Source organism: Pseudophryne corroboree, chromosome 3 (assembly GCF_028390025.1).
Source record: "Pseudophryne corroboree isolate aPseCor3 chromosome 3, aPseCor3.hap2, whole genome shotgun sequence".
NCBI classification, from domain to species: Eukaryota; Metazoa; Chordata; class Amphibia; order Anura; family Myobatrachidae; genus Pseudophryne; species Pseudophryne corroboree.
In genome coordinates this window covers 67,815,154-67,839,286 of record NC_086446.1, presented here as the reverse complement: position 1 = coordinate 67,839,286, position 24,133 = coordinate 67,815,154, and positions in this window count along the sequence as shown.

Below are 24,133 nucleotides of genomic sequence, written 5' to 3'. Positions count from 1 at the left end.
GTGGTTGGCAAGACTTTCATAAGATTATAAACCATTTAGGCAATGCATAATTCAACACAGTTGTTTCACTAATTGTTCTGTCTTTGTCTTCATACACAGCCTCAGCTACTTTAGCCTGTCTTAATAAACATAGTTGGTATTAATACATGAAGATGGTCATGAAGATGATTTAATTCTTTTTAAAACCTTATATTTTTAATTCTTATTAGCATGTGTACATATATATTATCATTATTATTTTTTTTATTATGCAAAACATGAACAAATGTGTATGTATCCAAAAATGGTCAACCCAGATCACATATAAGAAAACACAGATCGAAAAAAAAAATCCTCAAGGACAAGGTAAAAGCATAAAATGTTTGGGCAATTTCCACGCTGAATAAAGTTGTATAAATCGTTGCAAGATAGTTTGCAAAGACACATTTTTGAGCCTTGAGTTACATTCTGATGGGTAATTTGTCCATAATTACCTTTCTAACTTAGCAAATATTTCACTTTTGCATGAATTGTATCACTGCCAGGAAAACATAATGGTGGAATTCTATAATGACCACAAATTGTGTACATATAATTTTAAAGGTTACTTTAGCATCAGTTTATAGGTTGTAAAATGTGCACAATTTTAAAATCATTTCTGTCTTGTAGTAATTATGTTTAGACAAATGCCGAAACGAAGTTCGTCTTATAGGATTGATATAAGGTTAAAAAAAATAATAAGAAAAATAATAATAAGAAATACTATTGCAAGAACAAAATTCTATAATAAGAGTGACTTCAAATATTTGAAAAAAAAATTGTTCTAGAAATCCTAAAAAAGAAATAAGGTGTATTATATGTCTTGACAAGAAAATACTAACAGAAATACCAACACTCTAGAATGTGTTCCTATTCTAAGTCTAAAATTGTTTGTACTTTGGCCCTCATTCCGAGTTGATCGCTCGCTAGCTACTTTTTGCAGCACTGCGATCAGGTAGTCGCCGCCTATGGGGTAGTGTATAGTGCGAACGCCTGTGCAGCAGAGCGGCTGCAAACACATTTTGTACAGAACAAGACCAGCCCTGTAGTTACTTATTCTGTGTGATGATTGCTGCGACGAATGACACGGTAATGGCGTCAGATACCCGCCCAGCCACGCCTGCATTTTTCCAAACACTCCCAGAAAACGGTCAGTAGACACCCAGAGACTCCCATTTCCTGTCAATCTCCTTGCGATCGGCTGTGCGACTGAAAGCGTCGCTAGAACCTGTGCAAAACCACGATGCTCTTTGTACCCGTACGCTGCGCGTGCACATTGCGATGCATACGCATGTGCAGTTTTGCCATTTTTTTAACTGATCACTACGCAGCAAACAACGGCAGCTAGCAATCAACTCGGAATGAGGGCCTTTGTTACTCACAGTTTCCTATACTTTAAGTAATTTTGAGAGAATGACTCCACAAAATGCAGTAAAAAGTAGATAAACATAAAATGTAGCAATTTTAAATTTCCACACATAAATGTGACATTTACAAGCACTTAGAATTTTTTGTCTCACATATTTTTTTTTTTTTATCCTTCCTATATCTCCCTATTGGTCTTCAGTGGTTTAGAAAACAATGTTAGAGTGTACGCTCAGTTGAGCAGGGAAATTGTGCCTGAAATGTTATGTCTACAGTGCTGAATAAAGTTATGCTCGCTTTGTAAAACAATGTTCTTCAAAAGGGAGGGGCATATTTTTAGTATCCTATACATTATGTATAAATCTCTACAGATATCATAAAACCATTGGGAATAATAAAAGAACAACTTTTACGACGTGGTTCCTTTCAGTAGACTGACTATGCTGGTAGACCACAGCCTCCAGCTGTAAAGAATGGGCTTGTCGTGAGGAGCTCTCAGATGTGTCCGTCGGGCAAGTCCTGCTGTGCAGTACGCTAAGAAACTAGTTATGGTTGGGCAGAAGGTCAGGGACAGTGGGACAGATATACAACTGGAAAATCCATAGTTGGAGCAAAGAGACAGCTTGTGAGGTCAGAAATATCTTTTATGTCCTAGGGGATACTGGGAATTCATTTAGTACCATGGGGTGTAGATGGGTCCACTTGGCGCCATGGGCACTTTAAGAATTTGATAGTGTGCACTGGCTCCTCCCTCTATGCCCCTCCTACCAGACTCAGTTTAGAAAATGTGCCTGGAGGAGCTGGTCACGTTTCTGGCAGCTCCTGAAGAGTTTTCTGCATTTGTTTTATCTGTTTATTTTCAGGCAGGACTGGATGGCACCAGCCTGCCTGCTTCGGGGGACGGCCCAACCTCTTGAAGGGTTAATGGCCCCGTTCCTCGCTGACAGTACACTAGCTCCTGAGGGAACTAATCGCAAGCCCCACCACGGCGAGCGTACGTTCCCGCAGCACGCCGCCACCCCTAACAGAGCCAGAAGAATGAAAAGTGGTGAGTACTAAGCCGGCGTCTCGGTTAGGGGGTCGCTGGCCATTATGGCGGCATGAAGGTATGGAGACACATGGCTTCTACAGGGGGCGGCGGGGTCTCCAGACTCACAGTACACAGTGCAGACGCACAGCTTCTGAGGGGGCGAACTGAGTCAGTACACTAGATGTGTACACAGTACCCAGACTGGCATTACAGACTTAAAAGGGGACTGACTCCATTTTAGGCACAAAATCACCTCAGCCAGTATAAAAAAGAGCGGAAAGACCGCACCATTGAAGGGGCGGAGCTTCACTATGAGCAGAGCCAGCAGCTCACCAGCGCCATTTTCCCTCTGCAGTGGACACAAACGCTGACTGACAGGGACGCGCAGCTCCTCCGGGGAGACTCCAGATTGCCTCAGCGGTACCAGGGGGTCATAGCAGGGGGGAAGCAATTATTAGTGTACTGAGTCCCTAATCTAGGTACTTAGGCCCTCATTCCGAGTTGTTCGCTCGTTATTTTTTTCGCTACGGAGCGATTAGTCGCAAACTGCGCATGCGCAATGTTCGCAGTGCGCCTGCGCCAAGTAAATTTGCACAAAAGTTTGGTATTTTACTCACTGCGTAACAAGGTTTTTTCATCGTTCTGCTGATCGTAGTGTGATTGACAAGAAGTGGGTGGAAACTGGCCGTTTTATGGGAGTGTGCGGAAAAACGCAGGCGTTTCAGGGAAAAACGCGGGAGTGTCTGGAGAAACGGGGGAGTGTCTGGATGAACGCTGGGTGTGTTTGTGACGTCAAACCAGGAACGAAAAGGACTGAACTTATCGCAGTGTAGGAGTAAGTCTCGAGCCACTCAGAAACTGCAAAGAAATTTCTATTCGCAATTCTGCTAATCTTTCGTTCGCAATTCTGCAAAGCTAAGATTCACTCCCAGTAGGCGGCGGCTTAGCGTGTGCAATGCTGCTAAAAGCAGCTAATGAGCGAACAACTCGGAATGAGGGCCTTAGTCTGCGACCCAGATAAGCTTGGCATTAGCGGTAAGGGCGCTGTGTGCTGGCTCCATAATATCTCTGTGTCTCCCTGGAAGGGTTCTTTGTGGGTTAATTGTGCATTTACGTTTTTCTGTGTGTGTGTGCTGTCACAGTTGCAATATGTCAGGCAAAGAGTGTGTTTAATGTAAGGCACAGTGTTCCTCTTCTCCAGGGGGTTCACTACTGTACACTCAGTGTAGTGTACCTTCCCAGGCTAGCGGGGCAGAGCCAGCATGGCTGGACTCCATTAAGGGAATGATTTCCAATATTTCTACTAAATTGTCCCGCAATGAGAAAGAGACACAATACTTAAGACAGTCTATGGATGAGTTTATGAAAAGAGACTCCGTACCCAAACCAGCATCTCAGTCCCCTTTCATTTGTCCGCAGAAACATACTTTGGCTCATATCCTGCAGTCTGACTTTGATGATGACGGGTCAGACATGGAGGAGGGGAAGGTGGGGGATGCTACTCTGTCACAGGGAATACAGGCTGTCATAGAGGCTATCAAGAGATGTTCTGCAGATCCCTGATATGTTGACAGAGGAGAGTGAGGAATCTTATTTTAATGTAAAAAAAAAATCTTTAGTCACTTTTCCTGTGTCAAAGGAACTGAATACCCTGTTTGAAGAACCGTGGGTTATTACTGATAGAAAATTTCAAATCCATAAGAGGTTGCTTTCATCTGTTCCTTTTCCTCCAGAGGATAGGAAAAAATGGGAAAATCCACCAATCCATCAGTATCCAGGCTGTCACGAAAAATTGTTTTGCCTGTCTCGGGTGCAGCCGCCCTGAAAGACACGGCTGATCGTAGAATTTAGACCACACTCAAATCCTTGTATACAGCTGCTGGGGTTGCCCAGAGTCCCACTATAGCATGTGGGTGGATTACTAAAGCCATTGCCAAATGGTCAGGTAACCTAATTGAGGGGTTAGATACCTTATCTCTGGGGGAGATTATTTTACTCCTGCAACATATACAGAACTCTGCGAACTTTATGGTGGAAGCCATAAAAGAAATATGCTTGCTTAATGCATGCACCACTGCTATGGCAGTGTCAGCATGCAGGAGCTTATGACTACGCCAGTGGACTGCTGACGCGGACTCCAGGAAAGGCGTGGAAGGCCTACCCTTCACAGGAGAGGCCTTATTTGGAGATGAACTAGACAAATGGATCTCCAAAGCTACTGCGGGTGAGTCCACATATCTTCCTTCTGCAGCTCCCCCAGCTACGAAGGCTTACTCAGGTTCCAATTTACAGTCCTTTCGGATGGCCAAGTTTAGGGGCAAAACCAGAGGTTCTTCCACAGCCACCAGATGCGCTAGAGGTAAACCACACAAACCAGCAGCTGCCGGTTCTCAGGAACAGAGCTGTAGCTCTGCTTCCTCAAAATCTTCAGCATGACGGTACACCACGATACCTGGAAGACTGGTGGGTGGGAGTCCGGCTAAAATTCTTCAGTCACATCTGGACAAGTTTGTGCCAGGATCCATGGGTCATAGATCTTATTTCCCAGGGCTACACACTGGAGTTCCAGGAGCTCCTGCCTCACAGATTCTTCAAATCATGCTTACCAGTTTCGTAAGAGGCAAGTATAACTTTACAGGACGCCATTCAAAAACTGGTACAGACTCAGGTTATTGTTCCAGTCCCACCTCATCTGCATAACAAGGGGTATTATTCCAACTTGTTTGTAGTACTGAAACCGGACGGTTCGGTAAGACCGATTTTGAACCTCAAGTCGTTGAACCTGTACTTACGAGTGTTCAAATTTAAGATGGAGTCTCTGAGAGCGGTGATCTCAGGTCTGGAGGAGGGGGAATTCCTAGTGTCTCTGGATATCAAGGATGCGTATCTTCACATTCCAATCTGGCCACCTCAGGCTTATCTACAGTTTGCATTGCAGGACTCTCACTACCAGTTCCAGGCCCTGCCATCTGGTCTCTCCACGGCACCGAGAGTGTTCACCAAAGTGATGGCAGAGATTATGTTTCTACTCCGCAAACAGGGAGTGAACATAATTCCGTACCTGGACAATCTTCTGATAAAGGCACCGTCCAGGGAGCGGTTGTTGGATAGCATTGGCCTCTCAACCAGACTACTCCTGGATCACAGGTGGATTCTGAACTTACCAAAATCTCACCTGGAACCGATGCAGAGGCTTCCTTCCCTGGATTGATACTCGACACAGAGTCTCAGAGAGTGTTCCTTCCCTTGGAAAAGGCAATGGTAATCCAGTCGATGGTTCGGGCTGTCCTGAAGCCAACCCGGATCTCGATGCATCTGTGCATTCACCTTCTGGGGAAAATGTTGGCCTCTTACGAGGCAATTCAGTACAGAAGGTTTCATGCAAGGCCCTTCCAGCTCGATCTGTTGGACAAATGGTCCAGATCGCATCTTCACATGCAGCAGAGGATCCGTCTGGCTCCAAAAGCCAGGATCTTCCTTCTGTGGTGGCTACAGACTTCTCACCTAGTCGAGGGTTGGGATTCAGAATTGGATACTGCTAACCACAGACGCAAGCCTCAGAGGATGGGGAGCAGTCACCCAGGGGGTGCAGTGTCACGATCCGGGTATCTGGACGCCATTTCTTACCCATCAGATGCCTCCTAAGGCTGGCTCAGCGCTCCAGGACCGGATCCCATCTGTTATCCTGATGTGCACATTCCTGTATCCTCTCCTGTCACTCTGGGACGCTGTCACAGTAAACGCCATATTACACCTGGCATGGCGTCTCCCGCGGCCTCCGCCGCCGTCCCTGAACTTCTGCATGCAGAGTGTCTGAGTGGCGATTACGTCAGCCGCGGCCTCCGCTGTGTCCGCGTGGTTGGATGTGCATCTGTCAGCCTGGCGCCTCCTGTCTCCGGTGGCCGGCGCCGCCATTACTGTTTTCATTACCACATGGATTACAAACCAAACTTCCCTCCAAGTGTCTGCATGGGCGCAGCCATCTTGGATTCTGTCAGCTGATCATTTCCACCAATCTGTTCTCAGTATTGATAATCTGCATAATTGCCTAGCCAATCCCTTCCTTGCTGCAGGTATAAATACACTGTGCCTGAGCAAGGAAGGCGTCAGTGCTTTGGTTGTCAAACCTAGTTCCTGTTTGTCTCTCTCCTGTGATTGTCTTCCAGGTTCCAGCTCCTGTCTCAAGACTTCCACCATAGAGACCCGCACCAGCATTCCACCTGCGGTGTAGCCTGACTCTCCAATCCATCGTGGATTCATCTGTTTCCAGCTACAACATAACCTGCTTCCAGCAGAGTACAGCTTCCCTTAAAGGGCCGGTGTCCTTTCTACACTTTACCACTCTCCACCGGTATTATTATTTCTCCGCTCTCAAGTTCTACATTTCAGTTCATATTTCATCGCTCCCAAGTTCATTTATTATTTAACTGGTTCCAGCCAGTATCCACTCCGTGCTAACAACAGTCTGGTTCCAGCCAGTATCCACAGCAGCTGTTTTATCTTCAGCAACCCAGCTTTTCCTGGAACACCAGCTGGCACAATCCTGGGTTATCTCCATTGCTACAGTCGGGCCTGGTAAGGACTTTCCATCTAGAAGATCATAAGAACTATCTCACACTACCAGTGCCCTGTGGCTCCTGCCATCCTGTAGTACCCAGGAACTGTATTTATTCTTTGCTGACTTTTACGTTTTCTTTTACTGCTGCTGTGTTGCGGAGTTGTCATAATAAACATCATTGACTTTTATCCAAGTTGTCGTGGTCACGCCTTCGGGCAGTTATTATTCATGTTACTTACATGTCCAGGGGTCTGATACAACCTCCCAGGTTCCGGTACATCTCAGCCCCTACAACTGAGGCTGCCTCCCGTCAGCTCAGGCCCTCAGTTGTGACAGTAAGCACTGACCTAATGAATCCAGCCGGAGACCAGGATCAAGCGGCCAGGCCGATGCAAGAACTGGCAGCCCGACTAGAACATCAGGAGGCTGCACAGGGCCACATCATCCGCTGTCTCCAGGATCTCTCTACTCGGCTGGATGGGATTCAGACAACTCTCCGTGGATCAGGCGCGTCTGGTGCGTCAACCACAGTGACTCCAGCTATAACCCCACCCACCTTACCCATTTCTGCTCCACGTCTTCATCTTCCAACGCCAGCAAAATTTGACGGATCTCCAAGATTCTGCAGGGGATTTCTCAACCAGTGTGAGATTCAGTTTGAGCTACAACCTGGCAATTTTCCCAGTGACCGTACAAAAATTGCCTACATTATTTCTCTTCTCAGTGGCTCAGCCCTTGATTGGGCATCACCGTTATGGGAGAGGTCCGACACCCTGCTATCTTCCTACACTGCCTTCGTGTCAACATTCAGGCGCATCTTCGACGAGCCAGGCCGGGTAACCTCAGCTTCATCCGAGATTCTCCGTTTACGCCAGGGGTCACGTACTGTAGGACAATATCTGATACAGTTCCAGATCCTGGCATCCGAACTGGCATGGAACGACGAGGCCCTGTATGCTGCATTCTGGCATGGCTTATCTGAGCGTATTAAAGATGAGTTAGCTACCAGAGACTTACCTTCTAAGTTAGATGAGCTAATCTCACTCTGCACGAAAGTTGATTTACGTTTCAGAGAGAGAGCAACTGAGCGTGGAAGATCATCTGCTCCAAAATCTTCTGCTCCTCCTCCTCGTCAACTGTCACCATCTAAAGATGAGCCCATGCAACTTGGCCGTTCCCGTTTAACTCCTGCTGAGCGCCGAAGATGCCTCTCCGAGTCTCTCTGTCTCTATTGTGCAGCTCCGTCTCACACCATTAATGCCTGTCCCAAACGTCCGGGAAACTCCAAATCCTAGCTCGCCAAGGAGAGGGCCGGCTAGGAGTAATGATCTCCTCTCCATCTCCTCAAGATTGTAATCTCCCAGTCTCGCTTCAAGTTGCTCGACGTTATCGGAACGTCATTGCCCTCCTTGATTCCGGAGCAGCTGGGAACTTTATTACCGAAGCCTATGTTAAACGGTGGTCCCTACCCACCGAGAGACTTCCTTCGTCCATTTCTTTAACTGCCGTGGATGGCAGCAAAATTTTTGATGCAGTTATTTCTTTAAGGACTCTACCAGTTCGTCTGAGAGTGGGAGTTCTTCATTCCGAACTTATTTCTTTTTTAGTGATTCCAAGAGCCACACATCCTGTGGTCCTGGGCCTTCCATGGCTCCGTCTTCACAATCCTACAATTGATTGGACGACTACGCAAATCCTGGCATGGGGTTCCTCCTGTGCTGAGACATGTTTGTTTAAAGTATTGCCTGTCTGTTCTTCCTCCCCCAGGTCGTCTGATGTTCCACCTCCTCCATATCAAGATTTCACGGATGTGTTCAGTAAAGCTTCTGCTGATATCCTTCCTCCTCATAGAGAATGGGACTGTCCGATTGATCTCGTTCCAGGGAAGGTTCCACCTCGAGGCCGAACTTATCCGTTGTCTCTGCCTGAGACGCATTCTATGGAGGAATATATTAAAGAGAACCTAGCAAAGGGGTTCATTCGACCTTCTTCTTCTCCAGCCGGCGCAGGCTTCTTTTTTGTAAAAAAGAAAGATGGTGGTCTGCGGCCGTGCATCGACTACAGAGGTTTGAACGACATTACCATCAAGAACCGTTATCCTTTACCCCTGATTACTGAGCTCTTTGACAGAGTTAGCGGAGCTACCATCTTTACAAAGCTGGACTTGCGAGGTGCATACAATCTCATCCGGATCCGTGAGAGTGACGAGTGGAAGACCGCCTTTAACACCCGTGACGGACATTATGAGTACCTCGTCATGCCCTTCGGATTGAGCAATGCTCCAGCTGTCTTCCAGCATTTTGTCAATGAGGTCTTCAGAGACATTCTATACCGTCATGTCGTGGTCTATCTAGACGATATCCTCATTTTTGCCAACGATTTAGAGGAACATCGTTTTTGGGTTAAAGAGGTTCTGTCCCGTCTCCGTGTCAATCATCTCTATTGCAAATTAGAAAAATGCGTCTTTGAAGTCAAGTCCATTCCGTTTCTAGGGTACATTGTGTCCGGTTCCGGACTAGAGATGGATCCTGAGAAACTACAAGCAATCCAAAATTGGCCGGTACCCTTAACCCTCAAAGGGGTCCAGAGGTTCTTAGGGTTCGCCAACTATTACCGAAAGTTTATACGAGACTTTTCCACCATTGTGGCGCCTATTACTGCTTTCACTAAGAAGGGTGCTAACCCGTCCAAGTGGTCTGAAGAAGCCATGCAAGCATTTCATCTTTTAAAACAAAGGTTCATCTCTGCGCCTGTTCTGAAACAGCCTGACATCGACTCTCCTTTCATCTTAGAGGTGGATGCCTCCTCCGTTGGAGTAGGAGCGGTGTTATCTCAGAGGGCTAAAGATGGCCATTTACACCCTTGCAGTTTCTTCTCCCGGAAGTTCTCCCCAGCTGAGCGCAACTATGCCATTGGCGACCAGGAGTTGCTAGCCATCAAGCTCGCTCTAGAAGAGTGGAGGTATCTGTTGGAGGGAGCTTCTCATTCAATCACCATACTTACAGACCACAAGAACCTTTTATACCTGAAGGGCGCACAATGTCTCAACCCTCGTCAGGCCAGATGGGCACTTTTCTTTTCCAGGTTCGACTTTAAACTCCAGTTCTGTCCGGGCTCTCAGAATCGCAAGGCCGATGCCCTTTCCCGCTCATGGGAGCAAGAAAATGAGTCAGAGTCTTCAGACAAGCATCCTATTATAAATCCGTTGGCATTCTCCACGGTAGGGATGGACTCTACGCCCCCATCAGGGAAAAGTTTTGTGAAGCCGATGCTAAGGAAGAAGCTCATGCATTGGGCCCATGCTTCCCGTTTTGCCGGACATACAGGTATCCAAAAAACCCTGGAGTTTATCTCTAGGTCCTATTGGTGGCCAACTCTGAAAAAGGACGTCTTGGAGTTTATTGCATCTTGCCCAAAGTGTGCCCAACATAAAGTATCCCGCCAGTCGCCTGCGGGGCAACTGGTTCCACTATCCGTTCCCCGTCGACCATGGACCCACTTGTCGATGGATTTCATTACAGACTTACCCATGTGCAACAAGTTCAATACCATCTGGGTGGTAGTTGACCGGTTCACCAAGATGGCACACTTCATTCCTCTCACCGGTCTTCCGTCAGCTTCCAAGTTGACTCAAGTATTCATACAAGAGATCTTCCGACTCCACGGTCTTCCTGAAGAAATTATCTCAGATCGAGGAGTTCAATTCACAGCCAAATTCTGGCGAAGTTTATGTCAAGTCCTCCAAGTCAAGCTAAAGTTTTCCACGGCTTACCATCCTCAGACCAATGGTCAAACCGAGAGGGTGAATCAGGACTTGGAGGCCTTCCTCCGCATCTATGTGTCCTCCTCTCAAGATGACTGGGTTCAATTACTTCCCTGGGCCGAGTTCTGTCATAACAACCAGTATCATTCTTCATCTGCTTCAACACCATTCTTCACTAACTTTGGATTCCACCCTAAAGTCCCTGAGTTCCAACCGCTTCCAGCAACTTCTGTTCCCGCAGTGGATATCACCTTGCATCAGTTTGCCAATATCTGGAAGAGCGTACGATCAGCTCTGCTCAAGGCATCGTTCAGGTACAAGAAGTTTGCGGATAAGAAGCGTCGAGCAGTTCCTGCTCTCAAGGTGGGTGATCGGGTATGGTTATCCACGAAGAATTTGAGGTTAAGAGTTCCCAGTATGAAGTTTGCACCTCGCTATATCGGTCCTTTCAAGATTGAACAAGTCATCAATCCTGTTGCTTACAGACTCCAGTTGCCTCCCTTCTTAAAAATACCCAGGACATTCCATGTTTCCCTGTTGAAACCGCTGATCTTGAATCGGTTTCATTCCTCACTTCCTCCAACTCCGAAAGTCCAAACTCAACGAGGCGTTGAGTATGAAGTGGCCAAGATCCTGGACTCACGTCACCGTTACGGTCAACTACAATATCTTATTGACTGGAAGGGTTATGGTCCTGAGGAACGTTCATGGACCAATGCTTCTGATGTCCATGCTCCTGCCTTGGTCCGGAGATTCCATTCCAAGTTTCCTCAAAAACCAAAGAAGTGTCCTGGGGCCACTCCTAAAGGGGGGTGCTGTCACGATCCGGGTATCTGGACGCCATTTCTTACCCATCAGATGCCTCCTAAGGCTGGCTCAGCGCTCCAGGACCGGATCCCATCTGTTATCCTGATGTGCACATTCCTGTATCCTCTCCTGTCACTCTGGGACGCTGTCACAGTAAACGCCATATTACACCTGGCATGGCGTCTCCCGCGGCCTCCGCCGCCGTCCCTGAACTTCTGCATGCAGAGTGTCTGAGTGGCGATTACGTCAGCCGCGGCCTCCGCTGTGTCCGCGTGGTTGGATGTGCATCTGTCAGCCTGGCGCCTCCTGTCTCCGGTGGCCGGCGCCGCCATTACTGTTTTCATTACCACATGGATTACAAACCAAACTTCCCTCCAAGTGTCTGCATGGGCGCAGCCATCTTGGATTCTGTCAGCTGATCATTTCCACCAATCTGTTCTCAGTATTGATAATCTGCATAATTGCCTAGCCAATCCCTTCCTTGCTGCAGGTATAAATACACTGTGCCTGAGCAAGGAAGGCGTCAGTGCTTTGGTTGTCAAACCTAGTTCCTGTTTGTCTCTCTCCTGTGATTGTCTTCCAGGTTCCAGCTCCTGTCTCAAGACTTCCACCATAGAGACCCGCACCAGCATTCCACCTGCGGTGTAGCCTGACTCTCCAATCCATCGTGGATTCATCTGTTTCCAGCTACAACATAACCTGCTTCCAGCAGAGTACAGCTTCCCTTAAAGGGCCGGTGTCCTTTCTACACTTTACCACTCTCCACCGGTATTATTATTTCTCCGCTCTCAAGTTCTACATTTCAGTTCATATTTCATCGCTCCCAAGTTCATTTATTATTTAACTGGTTCCAGCCAGTATCCACTCCGTGCTAACAACAGTCTGGTTCCAGCCAGTATCCACAGCAGCTGTTTTATCTTCAGCAACCCAGCTTTTCCTGGAACACCAGCTGGCACAATCCTGGGTTATCTCCATTGCTACAGTCGGGCCTGGTAAGGACTTTCCATCTAGAAGATCATAAGAACTATCTCACACTACCAGTGCCCTGTGGCTCCTGCCATCCTGTAGTACCCAGGAACTGTATTTATTCTTTGCTGACTTTTACGTTTTCTTTTACTGCTGCTGTGTTGCGGAGTTGTCATAATAAACATCATTGACTTTTATCCAAGTTGTCGTGGTCACGCCTTCGGGCAGTTATTATTCATGTTACTTACATGTCCAGGGGTCTGATACAACCTCCCAGGTTCCGGTACATCTCAGCCCCTACAACTGAGGCTGCCTTCCATCAGCTCAGACCCTCAGTTGTGACATGCAGTTTCAGGGAAGATGGTCAAATCAGGAAGTCGTCCTTCCAATCAACATCCTGAAACTCAGGGTTATAAACAAAGCCCTTCTGCAGAACTCATCTCTTCTTCAGAATCAGGCCATTCAGGTCCAGTCGGACAATGTGACGGCAGTGACGTACATAAACCGACAGGGCGGAATGAAAAGCAGAGCCGCAATGTCAGAGGTGTCAAGAATTCTCCTCTGGGAGGAAAAACACGCCGTGTTGTTGTCGGCGGTCTTCATTCCAGGAGTAGACAACTGGGAAGCAGACTTCAGCAGACACGACCTGCACCCGTGGGAATGAGGCCTTCACCCGGAGGTGTTCAGGTGGTTGACATGTCGGTGGGGATATCCACAAATCGGCATGATGGCCTCTAGTCTCAACAAGAAGCTCAAGTGGTATTGTTCCAGGTCGAGAGACCCACAGGCAGTGGTGGGAGACGCTCTGACGACTCCATGGGTCTACCAGATGGTGTACGTGTTTCTTCCACTTCCTCTGATCCCAAGAATTCTAAAAAGAATAAAAAGGTTCAAGCAATCCTCATTGCTCCGGACTGGCCTCGAAGGGCCTGGTATGTGGATCTTCTCAAGATGCTGTTCGAAGATCCGTGGCCTCTGCCTCTTCGAGAGAATCTTCTGCAACAGGGCCCGTTCGTCTATCAAGACTTACAATGGCTACGTTTAACGGCATGGAAGTTGAACGGCTGATTCTAGCCAAAAGAGGGATTTCTGACAAGGTCATCCCGACTCTGATCCAGGCCAGGAAGGGGGTAACGTCTAAACATTACAACCGTATTTGTAAGAAATACGTGTCTTGGACTGAGAGCAGACAATATTCTGCGGTGGAATTTCATCTGGGACGTCTCCTGCTTTTTCTGCAGTCGGGTGTAGATGTGGGCCTACGTCTAGGCTCCATAAAAGTCCAGATTTCGGCTTTGTCTATTTTCTTTCAGAAACAATTGTCTTCTCTCCCTGAGGTCCAAACATTCTTGAAAGGTGTTCTGCACATCCAACCTCCCTTTGTGCCTCCCACGGCACCTTGGGATCTCAATTTGGTGTTGCAGTTCCTCCAATTGGACTGGTTTGAACCATTACAGGAGGTTGAAGTAAAATACCTTACATGGAAGACTGTCACACTGTTGGCCTTGGCTTCGGCAAGACGTGTGTCGGAGTTAGGGGCGTTGTCTCACAAGAGCCCCTACCTAATTTTCCATGAAGACAAGAGCTGAACTCAGAACTCGTCAGCAATTTCTTCCCAAGGTGGTGTCTGTGTTCCACATCAACCAACCTATTGTGGTTCCGGTTGTTACGGACACCTCTGCTACTTCAAAGTCTTTGGATGTTGTGAGGGTTTTGAAGGTGTATGTCAAGAGAACAGCTCGCCACAGGAAATTGGACTCGCTGTTCGCTCTCTATGATCCCAATAAAATTGGGTGTCCTGCTTCATAGCAGATGATTGCACGCTGGATCAGGTTCACTATCCAGCATGCTTATTCCACGGCAGGCTTGCTGGTTCCAAAATCTGTACAGGCCCACTCTACTAGAATGGTGGGTTCTTCTTGGGTGGCTGCCTGGGATCTCGGCTTTACGGGGTCTGCCCGGTGGCTGCCCGGGGTCTCGGCTTTACAGCTCTGCCGAGCGGCTACATGGTCAGGTTCGAACACATTTGCTAAGTTTTACAAGTTGGATACTTTGGCCTCTGAGGACCTTCAGTTTGGTCAGTCAGTTCTGCAGGAACCTCAGCACTCTCCCACCCGGTTTGGGAGCTTTGGTACTTCCCCATGGTACTAAATGGATTCCCAGTATCCCCTAGGACATATAAATCCTTATCTCGTAGTCCGTAGGGGATACTGGGCGCCCGCCCGGTGCTTCGTTCTTCCTGCACGGTTAGTTGGTTCAGTAATGTTGTTTGGTTCAGCTGTTGCTGTTGCTGTTCCTGGTTTCAAGTTTGGTTAGCATGGCTTTCCTCTTGTTCTGTGTGTGCTGGTTCATAATCTCACCACTTTCTTTATCTATCCTATCAAAGTATGTCCGTCTCCTCGGTCACAGTTTCCTAGACTGAGTCTGGTAGGAGGGGCAAAGAGTGAGGAGCCAGCGCACACTATCAAATTCTTAAAGTGCACATTGCTCCTAGTGGACCCGTCTATACCCCATGGTACTAAATGGATTCCCAGTATCCCCTATGGCAGTGATTTTCAACCGTTTTTTACTTACGGCACACCGAACATTATTTTAAAATTCCCAAGGCACACCATCAGTTCCCCACAGGAAGAAAAGAAAAAAAAACACACATTGGCCCTCACAGTAAACAAAAAATCCCACTCATACATTGGCCTACACAGAAAAAAACAATCACATTGCTACCCACATAAATCATGTTGCTCCCTACAGAAATCCTATTGCTCCCCACATAAATCAATCACATTGCCCCCCACATAAATTTTATTGCTCCCCACATGAATTATTCACATTGTTCCCCCCATAAATCCTTATTCTCCCCACATAAATCCTATTGAAATCCTATTGTTCCCCACAGGAGAAATAAAATAACAAATATTAGCCCCTACAGGCCAGCTGTCCTCCTCCCTGTCCCTCATTGGCGGGGATTGTTCATAGTGGAGTGCTGCGAATACTGAGTAGTGGGCGGTCGGGCAGGTGTGGATGTGGGTTGGCAAGGAAAGCTGTGTATGCAGGCAGGACCTGGAAGATGTGTATGCGGTTGGGCTGGCTGGGTGGTGAGACGCGGCGTCCGTGACCTATGATATCACACTGCCGTGCCTTCAAGGCATAGATCATGGCCAGAACACGACTGATCCTCTAAGAAGAGCCCGTGTCAACAGTTCACTCTGAAGGTGCAGGAAACTGCTCTGGATCCGCGGCACACCTTGCAACTGGTCGCGGCACACTAGTGTGCCACGGCACACTGGTTGAAAAAGCTGCCCTATGGACTACAAGAAAAGGATTTACCAGTATGGTAATTAAAATCCTATTTTTAATTGTTAAAAAAATCAATTTAGTGTTTACTCTGGGAAACATTTCTTTCGCTTAGAGGTTCTCAAATGCGATCCTCAAGGCACTCCAACAGTCCAGGTTTTAAGTATATCCCTGCGTGGCTACAGGTGACTCAATTAGCACCTCAGTCAATGTGATTTAACCATCTGTGCTGAGCCATGGATATACCTAATACCTGGACCATAAGGGGGCCTTGAGGACCACGTTTGAGAACCTTTGGCTTAGGAAAAAAAAGGAGAGACTAAAGCAGATTTATATAACGTGTGTCAATAATGTCAGAGGGAATGCGAAACACAGTTTTCCCACATGTGCCATTCATGGAATCAAGACAGTGAAAAGTAGTGGTACCCACCACACTGCATAGGTACAAATCGTGTGAAGAGGCAATACTGAAAACCTAGAGCTCGGTAACCGACAGTATCACTCTTCCTCTCCTATGTCTGACATAAAGGCATACTGTGCATGATCTTGAATTCTTCTTAATTTTCAAAGACCAGACTAAACAGGGCTCTGCTACTGGAAGAATGCTTGCCAAATAGAGGTTTCAAAGTGAGGCATGAAAAGGTATTAGTACTTTGACGTATTGGTTGAATCAAGCTGTTAGAGTAACCTGTGGAGGAATTTGATATAGTCCAATGGAACTGAAAGCAAGCATTCAATTACTTTCAATGTGAGACTTATGGGGACCAGACCTTGTTCCTTGGATGCAAAATAGGAGAGGTTTTCCTGTGGTTATCTGCTGGAGACTTGAAGTGAGCGGTGGCTTCAAGAAGAGACCGTTTAGTTTTAGGTTTTCAGATTTGTACAGACTAGGAATAGATCACAGTCTTTATTCAGAGACACTAATCATTGTGCAGAAATGTACCTAAGCATTGCAATAGTCCACTGATTTTTTCCAACTATGTCCATGACATTATATTTTATTGCGAATGAACTTATTGTCTAGAGTAAATCATCACTTGCCAGTATCTCTTGTAGGCCAATGCCCTATTATATCTCAGATTTCCATTTTTCTCCTATAGTACTGTCAAAAGTATGGACATTGGGACTGCCTATTTCATATGTCTCATTGATGTCATAATGGTTCATAACGTTGATTTATGTGCTTTTATCAGTGTGCTTGTTTGGCATACAATGGACCTAGATAGATCAAAAGGTAACTCAATGATATTAAACAAATACTGGGGCAGATGTATTAAGCCTGGAGAAGTGATAAAGCAGTGGTAAGTGCAAGGTGATAAAGCACCAGCCAATCAGCTCCAGTATGTAAATTGACAGGAGCTGATTGGCTGGTGCATTATCACCTTCCACTTATCAGTGCTTTATCACTTTTCCAGACTTAATACATCTGCCCCACTGTTACCAGTTGTTTTTTGGAGGAAAAGAGGATCTGTGGGCAAATGATAAACTTGGAAGTTACTTAAAACACGTCCTTAAAAATGAAATCCCATACGTACTACTGTGGCTAACCAAATAAGTGTTGAGCTAGGAGCATCTAGCTAGCTCTTCTCTTTAGAAAGAGCTAATTGTTGTTCCACCTGCAGTCTGAGCAACCTTGACTTGCTAGCCCGTGCATGTAACCTTGAGTACGAATGTGTACATATGGGGGCAAGAGTGTCACCAAAGAGGTAGCTATGCATTATCCCAGTTTAGAAAATGACCTTTAATGTCTTGGGTATTTGGATGGCCAAACATTTGGGTCTAGAACATTGCCTCTTGGTACTGTACATACATAAACTCCAACACGACCCCTCCCACCAGGCACAAAATGTTCTGCTCATGGACCTCCCTCATAATTTATGATTGCAGTCACCTGTGTTGAGCTGTTTAATTGATCTCTTAAAATTTGGACATTGGGACTGTCTATTTCATGCTTATTCATTGGTTAGAAGTCACTATATAGTATACAACAATACAGAAAGAGCCGTTCACAAATAAAGGACAGTAATTATATGTTATACTAGTTACCAGCCCGTCAAAATGATGGGACAACGTAACAGTAATGTCAGCGCCGGTGGCTGTACACGCCTGAACGGAGCAACACTTGAATTGCTCCATTGGGTGCCGTCTAGTGGCCACCGGCATGCAAAACATTTGATCTACCCCCCCATAGAGGTGAGGAGCAGCATTAGCTTTTAATATATATATGGGAGGGCATTGGAGCCTCTTCTGGATACCTCAACTGGTGCGCTTAGATCCTCCATGAATGATGTCAGACGCTTCAAGTCAATCTTACATGATTTTCAGCTAATAGACACCTGGCGCCTGCTCCATCCCAAGGATAGGGACTACACGTTTTATTCCCACCCACATAATTCTTATACCCGTATTGACTACCTCTTTGTAGACCATAACTCCCTCGATTTTCTAGTGGATGCCACAATAGGTCAAATAGTCGGATCTGACCATGCCCCAACTACTGTTACCCTATCCTTGCGCTGCCCCCACCCGCGTCAGTGGCGTTGGCGCTTTAACGAGCATTTCCTTAGAGACCCAGACTGCCGAGCCCAACTGGACAGTGCTATTGAAGACAATATAGCTCTTAACATGACTAATGAAGTCTCCCCAGTGACGGTATGGGAAGCCCATAAATGTGTGATTAGGGGCAAGTGTATCCAACTGGGCTCCCTCCTTAAAAAACTAAAAAACGAATGTCGGGAAGCTCTGCTTGCTAAAATTAAACGGCTTGAACTCATTCATAAATCCACACTAACTTCAGACGTATTAGCAGAACTGCAAGACGCGCGATCTTCTCTTAATGGCTTACTAGACGAAGGCACTCGTAGAGCATTCCGCTGCTGTAGACACAAGTTCCATAGATGGGGTAATAAACCCGGGAAACTTCTTGCCCGCGCCCTCCGTGCCCAAAGATCCCTGACTTATATCAGAGAGATTAAGGACTCCTCCGGTGTCCCTCATGCTTCTGACGGTAAGATGGCTGAGATCTTTCATACTTACTATACGAAACTCTATAATCTGACCTCTCAGCGCTCCCATTGTGAGCAGTCATTACATGGGAAGGCGGTAGAGGATTATCTGGAAGAGATTAAATTCCCGTCCCTTTCCCCTACTATAATTGAGGCCCTTGACGTCCCTTTTACAACCGACGAATTGTTGTCCGCTCTGAAGTCCTCCCCGTCTGGAAAAAGCCCAGGCCCCGACGGCTTTCCCATATCCTATTACAAAACATTCCAGGATAAACTTCTCCCCCTCCTGCTCCGGGCATGTAACACTATCTCTCCACAGGCCCCCTTCTCAAACCAGTCCCTGGAGGCCCATGTCACGGTCATCCCTAAAGATGGAAAGGACCCTTCGTTGCCATCTAGTTACAGGCCAATCTCCCTCCTTAACGTCGACCTTAAATTATATGCTAAACTCTTAGCAAATCGCCTGTGTCAGTTGCTTCCAACAGTAATACATCCGGATCAGGTTGGTTTCGTACGTGGCAGAGAAGCGAGAGACAACACCATACGAGTGATTGACTTGATTGCCCATGCGAACACCGCTAAGGTCCCCACGATGCTTCTCTCCATAGATGCTGAGAAAGCCTTTGACCGCATCGATTGGGTCTTTATGGAGGCTGCGATGCGTCGGCTGGGCTTAGGAGAGGTGTTCCTGCAAAAAATATTGGCACTATATCGAGCACCCTCAGCACAAGTGCGGGTAAACGGAATATTATCTGACCCGATAACCATCTCTAATGGGACTAGACAGGGTTGCCCGCTGTCGCCATTGATGTATGTTATCTGCATGGAAGCTTTGGCTAGAGCCATTAGACAGAACCAGGATATCACTGGCCTGAGGGTGGGCGGAAACGAACATAAAATTGCATTATTCGCGGACGACCTTTTAGCGGTCGTTACGAATCCTGCTGTTTCCCTGTCTGGGCTTATGAAAGAATTTGCATTGTCCAATTTCAAAATTAACTATGCTAAGTCAACGGCCCTTAGTATCTCCCTCACCACAGACTTAGTTTCATCCCTAAAGACTGCATTCCCATTTGCCTGGCACCCCTCCCATATTAAATACTTGGGCATCCTGATCCCCTCCTCCCTCTCGACCACTGTCACTCTGAACCACATTCCTTTATTGCAAAAAATACGTAAGGAAATGTCGCAGTGGCTCCAACAGAAGTTCTCCTGGCTAGGCCGTATGAACATTGTAAAAATGAATATCCTACCACGACTGCTTTACCTTTTCCAAACTATCCCCTTAAAGCTCCCACATCAGTTTTTGGCAAATGCGCACAAAGCGATCAGCCACTTTGTTTGGAACGGCAGAAAACCCAGGTTTAAACACTGCTACCTATTCTTAAGGAAAACTCAAGGGGGCCAAAAACTGCCCATGGTCTCTGCATACTACCAGGCTACAATCTTGAATAGGGTCCTGGATTGGTCACGGTCCGACTCCGGCTCTAAACAGTGGGTTGACTTGGAAAAACGTTCTTCGGGTCTACATTTACAGGCAGTACCCTGGCTTGGAACAATTGGCCGCTCCTCACATATGACGGTTGGGCCCACCTTGGCTCTGTGGAGAACACTGAGATTTAAAATGGGTCTGTCCTCATCAACTTCTCTGCTTCTCCCGCTCCTTGACAACCCACTGTTTGGACCGGGTGGGAGTGGTGGTGTAGCCGCTAGGTGGAAAAGGGCAGGCCTAACTAGAATAACACATCTGCTCTCTAGAGGGAAGATCAAAGCTTTCAATGACCTTAGGGAGGGAACTGATATTCCTGCGACTGACTTCTGGTTCTATCTCCAAACTCGTCAATTTATCTTATCTCACAGGACAGCTGCTGCATTGACTGGTAGTCTCACCCCTTTTGAAACAATGTGCTCCCAATCCTCAGAACCCTCACATGTCGTGTCTGGTATCTATAAGATACTGCTACATAGTCGTTACCCCGGTGACCCCGCTTTCTGCGCGAAATGGGACACAGATCTCATACCTAGAGGGATACACATCAACTGGCAGAAACACTGTGAAGTTATGTCCCGTTGTTCTACTAGCTTAGAAGTTATTGAAACACAGTATAAACTGCTCACTAGATGGTATCGCTGTCCCTCCCTTCTACATAAGTTTTACCCCTCAGTATCCCCCTTGTGTTGGAGATGTGGAAAAGAGTGTGGCACCCTTCTACATATATGGTGGGATTGTCCCCTGATCACTACCTTTTGGAACCAAATAATTCAAATATCCTCCAAGATCTTGGGGTTTCAGGCGCCTACTGGAATCGACTTCTGGTTACTCTCCCACACTACAATCCCATTGGCAAAATATAAACACTCCCTTCTCAAACACCTCAATAACGCAGCAAGAGCTGTAGTACCAGTGCACTGGAAGTCCCGTGCCCCCCCTCAAATATGGGAATGGTTTCAGCGGATAGAATTCTATAGATCAATGGAGGATATTTTTCATTCGGTTCTTGACTCTCGTGCCGCTTATGTTGCTACGTGGTTCTCTTGGATGGAGTTTAAATCCACCTCTACCTACAAAGACCAGATCCCACTAGACATAACATGATGCCGCTTATCTGTGTAACATGCCTCGCTATATGGAACCCACACTAATCTCTGATTGAAATTGATTAGCCCGCTCATTCCCCTCCCCTGATTCCTCTCCCATTCCCCCCTCTAACCTCTGTCTTGTCTTTTGTGTAGATGTTGGATGTTTTATATTTTACAGGTATGTTAACCCATGTCTTTCTACACTGTACGACTTGTTGTACTCTTGATAACGTCCTAACTTTTTCTGTAAAACCAAAATAAAGAATATATAAAAAAAATATATATATATGGGAGTTCCACTACACAAATTGAATTAATGGGGTTTATCAACCAGTCAGATAATATACACATTTTTTAATGGGTTCAGTATCATTTCCCGATGGACGGGATGGCGGCGGTCAGAATACAGACAGCGGCATCCTGACCATCAGAATCCCGTCAGCCTCTCATTAAGTCCCCTGACCCTTACCTGTTCCCTACCCCAACCCTCCCTGGTGGTGCCTAACCCTACCCATCCCTGCTTTGGGCCTAACCCTAACGCTCTCCGCTTGGTGCCTAACCTTAACCTCTGCTGCTAAGTGCCTAACCCTCCCTCCCCGGGGGCTAACCCTAACCTTCCCATCCTTGAACCTTAACCCCTCTTCTAATGCCTAAATCTAAACACCCCCCCCCCCCCCCTTCCCCGCAGCTTGCATCCAGCTGAAAGAAGGATCGGGATTACGGACATCGGTATTTAGACGCCGGTGTTACTGCTGCGGATGGGATTCCGGCATTGGTATTTCGAGTGCCGGGATCCCATCTGTCGGGAAGCTGACTACATCCTGTTTTAATAGCATATGATGGATCCCTGGTAATTGATATTAATATATAACATTATTGTATTTCAGTCCAGTGAGTGCCCCTTGTAGGACTACAATTAAAGTACCAAAGTAAATAAGACTAGTTAGTGAGATATTTGTGTCCAAGAAATTAGAGACAAAACCACAATATTATTGGACCATTTTATTTGCAGTGAAAATTACACTGTTCGTCTCTCAAACTCCATTCATCTGAATTAATTCTTAAAGGTGGTCATTTAGCAGTTTGGAGAAGCTGGCCTTATGCTCACTGCTGGACAAAGAGCGAGGACTCTTTTTCTCCATGTTCACAGAAGTTGCAGCGACAGCTGCTGCCTCCAAGGAGGCTTCAGAGATCACCAAAAGCGTATCATCTAATGATATCTAGAGATCATCTAAATTGTAGCCACCTCTGACTGCTGCCTAATCTCATCTTTGAGATATGTCTGTCTCCCCTCCGCTCTGTTAATCACCTCTCTCTCCCATTTCCAAAACTTCTCCCGTGCTGCTCCCAACCTGTGGAACTCCCTCCCCACCTGACCAGACTCTCCCTCATTCTCATGTCCACATTAAGTACCACTAGAAACTATTGTCTCAGCATTGCCACCTCTAGATTGTAAGTCCTCTCTACCTTTTATGTCACCATTGTATCTCCTTTGTCTATCTCATCTGTAATTGTTATGTATCTATGTGCAATTGTTTGTTGTATGATTTGTAATTCTGACTGTCTAGTGCTGCAGAGCTTTGGGGCACCTTATAAATGATATTTATGAACAATGTAATATAGTAGTGTCACTCAGCAGCATGTATTGGTAAACATATACTGTATATGTATGTATGTAACTCCAAAGATAAATGAATACACAATCCTCTCTCTCTCTCTCTCTGTATATATATATATATATATATATAAATAAATACAAAAAAATGTCTTCCACCCCGCGCTCAACCCACCAGCAGCAATATGGAGAAAGTCCCCGTTAGTGAACTTTCAAAGAATAACATAAACAAAAACAATAACTAATTGCGCTTGGTATAACTTTAAAACACTCAGATTTTAGTATTTCCAGTAGCTGTTCTTCCACGGTGTGGATTCTTATAACTGGTATCACCTGCAAGTATACCCTCACACCAGAGAACACACCCGAACAAAAAGACGGCCAGAATGGCCTAAATTAGATATGATACCAATTTGTTTTTATTAAAAAACATATAGAATTCCATATATTCATATGAACATTTTTTTACAGATAAAAGGTTCCATACATTCATATAAACATTCTTAAAAGAAAAACATCCAGATACAGTCAATAGGTTTTCTGTTCAAGCCTTTAAAGAACACCCTTACCCTTATAGGTGTATATTCTGTAGGGTGTATTAATGAACTAGATAAGAGACCGTAACGGATTCGAACCAACGCGTTTCGTCAGAACGACTTCATCAGGGGTTTCTGTATGGTATCACAAAAAAAGGAAGGAACAAAGGCCTTCATGGATATAAAACATCCATAGCCCATATATATAGGACCAACTTTTAATAGAGATAGATAATTCACCCAGAATGGTTGTAGGATGGTAAAACCAAGCATAAACGCATACGCCTTTAAGGGTATTCAGCTAGTTAATGAACCTGGTTGCAGACTCTTTTCAGTTTTTATGCAGGGTCTGTTAAATTTGAACCTGCAGCCACCAGGAAAGAGACACAAGTAACAGCCACATCCAATATATATATATATATATATATATATATTTATGTATAGAGAGAGAGGAGTTTAGTATGAAATACCTACAATCAAAATCCCGACAAGGTCAATATACCAACATTTAAAATATTGACGAGGTCAAAATACCGACATTTAAAATGTCGACAGGTCAAAAAGTCAACGCAAGGTTTCATATTTTGTGTGGGTCG